We start from the raw sequence: 4,365 nt of genomic DNA, 5'->3' as shown, positions 1-4,365 counted from the left end.
CTGAGATTCCTTTATTACTCTTACTATTTTTCCTGGTCCTCGAGTGTCCTCTGATTATCAGGAGTGGTGGAAAATTGTCCGTCCCCCTCCCCTTTGTCGAGTCTATTATTAATAAAATCATGTCTTTTTTTTTCTTCAATAAAATTCCTTTAAATTTCATCCTATCTTGGTTTGACGACCTCGCCTAGGTAACAAGGCATATTTTTCAGTTGTTTATTTTTGCAAAGGAATAGCAGCGCAATTGTCGTAACTCCAGCGACGACTCAATCCCTAGTAATGGGATACTCTTTCAATTGTCTACCAAAATTCTCAATAAATATTTTCCTCCAAACCAAATTTCCTTCAAAAACCTAATCAATCAGTTCTACCTTGCAGAGAGCATCAGAGACAAACCACACAACAACGATGGTCCAATGGCAAGGACCACATTTCTTTAAGATCGGAGGTCGTCTCGATTACAGTACTTTCAACGACCATCCTCTTTTCCCGCAGTTTGTTAAAACCAAGAAAGGATTTGACCTATTACTGAAGCATGGTTATCAGCCTTTCAAAGGATTGGGCAAGAACGGAGATGGCCGGCTAGAGCCAGTGATCCCTGATCATCATCCGCGCATGGCAGGACTAGGATTCATGGGCAAAAGATCTCACAAAAATATTGTCTTCATTAAAGGGATCCATTAAAAATTTTCTACCATCTATCTTTTCTATTTCATTCATTTGATTTCTGCAGTTTGTAGGGACAATGTCCCATTTCAGCTCATTTTAAATGTCCTTATTTCATTCCAAGTCTTTAATAAAGTTATCAATTTTCTCGTCTATCTGGATGTCATCTTTCTCTTATTCCTCTGTAATTTGTCTTCAAAATTCATTATTCTTATCTTTTTTATTCTCATACAATTTATGTCATAGTGAATGAACTTTTTCTAAAAGATATTCTTTTTCAAAAATTTCAGAATGTCTTCTCAACCGATAAAAAGATTAGTCATCAATCCTTCAATCCTATCGAAACTGGCAAAGATACATCAGGTTCGGGCAATAGCAGAGGACAGTAAGGTCACAAAGCAGTCAGAAGAAATGGCAGAATTTGATTCGTCGCTTCCAGAGTTGCTAGAATTTGCAGCGATTCAGAAACAAGATGAACCATCGACCCTAGTCCAGGATCCGACTGAGGACATCAATATTGGTTCAGAAGATAGTTCGAAAATTCTAAAGATCGGAACCAGCCTAAGTACAGATGAGAAGGAAAGGCTCATCGACTTTCTCAAGCAGTACCAAGAAGTATTTGCATGGACTTATGAAGATATGCCAGGTTTAGATCCTAAATTGGTGGAACATCGACTCGTTCTGAAGCCTGATGCGAAACCTATTAAGCAGAAGTTAAGAAAAATGGATCCTCGAATCGAGCAACAGGTCAAGGAAGGACTTGAGGACTTGCTTAAAGAGGATTCATTCGAGCAATAGATTATCCAGACTGGTTGGCGAATATCGTTGCAGTTCCCAAGAAAAATGACAAAGTGCAAATTTGTATTGACTTTCGCGATCTCAATAAAGCTACTCCGAAGGATGACTATCCACTCCCAAATATTGATCTCCTACTTGATAGCACGGCTGGCATGCCATGTTCTCCTTCATGGACGGATACTCCGGATATAATCAGATCAAGTTAGCCACTCGTGACCAATCCAAGACATCCTTCACTATGCCATGGGGCACTTTCTGTTATACAGTCATGCCGTTTGGACTCAAGAATGCTGGGGAAACCTTTCAGCGTGCAATGGCTGCCATTTTCCATGATCAGATGCACAAGACTATGGATGCATATGTTGATGACATCCTGTTCAAATCAAAAGAAGAAGAAGATCATATCGATGCTTTAAGTCAAGTCTTCAAGCGACTCATTCTTTACAAAATGAGACTCAATCCTCAGAAATGTGCCTTCGGGGTTGAATCAGGCAAATTGCTAGGCTTCTTGGTCAGCAAAAAGGGTATAGAAATGGATCCCGCTAAAGCAAAGGCCATCATTGACATGCCACCTTCAACTACTCTTAAGGAATTGCGTAGTCTTCAGGGACGTATGCAATCAATTCGGAGATTCATATCCAACCTTGCCATGAGATGTGAACCTTTCAATCATCTACTCAGAAAAGGAGTGAAATTTGAGTGGGGACCAGAGTGTCAGCAATCGTTTGAACGTATCAAGAAATATCTTCTTAATCCGCCCGTTCTGAAGCCACCAAAATTGGAAAAGCCTCTCTTGCTATATGTTTCAGTTAACCAAGCCGCTTGTGGTGGATTCTTGGCACAGTATGAGGAAGACAGTTTGATTGAACATGCCATCTATTATGTAAGCAAGACCTTCATTGATTACGAGAAGAAATATTCTGAGATAGAAAAGACACGCCTAGCACTAGTATGGATGTGTCAGAAGTTGAGACATTACTTGTTAGCATCAAAAGTCAAGATTCTCTCAAAACTTAATCCTCTCAAGTATATTCTCGAACAACCATTTCTCAGTGGACGGATTGCTAAGTGGCAAGTCCTGTTAATGCAGTAGGATCTGGAGTATGTTTCTCAGCAATCTATCAAAGGTCAAGCAATTGCAGACCAATTGGCAGATTTTCCTTTAGCAGAAGATGTTAAAATCGAGGATAGTTTTCCCGATGAACGGATCTGTAATGTTCAACAATCCTCAGTTTGGAATCTATTTTTCGATGGATCCAAGAACATGGCCGGCATAGGGATCGAAATCTTGCTTATCACACCAGAGAAAGAGATGATCCCCTTTTCTCTGAAACTGAATTTTCAATGTACCCATAATATGGCTGAGTATGAAGCTTTAACACGAGGTATGAGAATTTTGCAAGACTTCAATGTTAAGCGGGTACACGCTTTCGGTGATTCATTGCTCGTAGTTAGCCAAGTCAAAGCTGAATGGCAGGTAAAAGATCAGAAGTTGCTCCCTTACCAAAAGATCATTTTAGCCCTTATCAACAATTTCGAGGAATTTCAGCTTTTCCATATCAAAAGAGAGTTTAATCAAATAGCAGATGGTTTGGCCAGTTTGGGCTCCATTATGTCTTTCAGAAATGGAGAATCCTGTCGCTCTTTTGAAATCGGTAGACTTGACCAACCTGCCTTTGTTCCGGTAATGCAAGTCAACCAGGCGGAACAGAAAAAGAAGCCTTGGTACCCAGATGTTAAAAACTTTATTGAAATTGGTGAGCTTCCACCAGAACTATCAAAGAAGGAGCAAAAAGCAATTCAACATATGTTCGCCCGCTATTTTATCCTTGCCAATGTTCTTTATCGTCGTGGGTTCAGTTCTAAGTATTCCAGGTGCTTAGACGAAGAAAAAGCCAAAGAAATCATACGAGAAGCGCATGAAGGTATTTGCGGTGGTCATGTCGGCTACCAAACCCTTGTTAAACAAATAATTCGGGCAGAATACTATTGGAGAACCATGCAGCAAGACTGCTATCGTTTTGTGAAGACGTGCGTTCAGTGTCAGATACACGCACCTTCCATTCATACGCCAACCACGTACTTGCAATCAGTCGTGTCTCCATGGCCATTTTCTATGTGGGCCTTCGACGTTGTAGGACCCATCTCTCCTTCAGCTTTTAATGGTCATAAATATTTCCTTGCCGCAACAGAGTATTTCACCAAATGGGTTGAAGCCGTCACTCTGCGTACAGTGGAAGGTCGACATGTAGTTTCGTTCATTCATAAGAACATTCTTTGTCGTTTCGGTATACCGCACGACATCGTGTCAGATAATGGTACTCATTTCAAGAATGAGAGAATGAATATCTTTTGTTCAAAATTCAGAATTCATCATCATTTTTCAGCTCCTTATTATCCACAAGGAAATGGTCAGGCAGAAGCAACCAACAAGAGTTTGATTTGCATCTTGGAAAGAACCGTTGAGACGGGTCGTGATTGGCACGAGAAAATCCATGATGCACTTTGGGCATATCGAACTACCATTCGAACCCCAACCAATGCGACTCCTTCAGAACTTGTTTATGGGACTGAGGTGGTGTTACCTCTTCATGTTCAGAAGCCCGCCCTTAAGTTCGCATCTCTTTTAGAGTTACCACTCGATCAGTATCAGCAACAGAGATTGGTACAGTTAGATTTACTCGATGAGAAAAGACTCAAAGCAGCAGAGCACGCTCAGTCTTATCGTCAGAGGATAGCCAGGCAATATGCCAAGTCAGTCATCGAAAGGAGATTCCAAGTTAATGACTTGGTCCTTAGATCAACGGTTCATCTCAAGCATCGTCCACGTGGAAAATGGTCACCAAACTGGGAAGGTCCCTACGTGGTGAAAGAAGCGTTGCCCCGTAATTCATATCGTCTGAT

Source organism: Nuphar pumila, chromosome 17 (assembly GCF_984573655.1).
Source record: "Nuphar pumila chromosome 17, dmNupPumi1.hap1.1, whole genome shotgun sequence".
NCBI classification, from domain to species: Eukaryota; Viridiplantae; Streptophyta; class Magnoliopsida; order Nymphaeales; family Nymphaeaceae; genus Nuphar; species Nuphar pumila.
Note: the sequence above shows the minus strand (reverse complement) of the source record.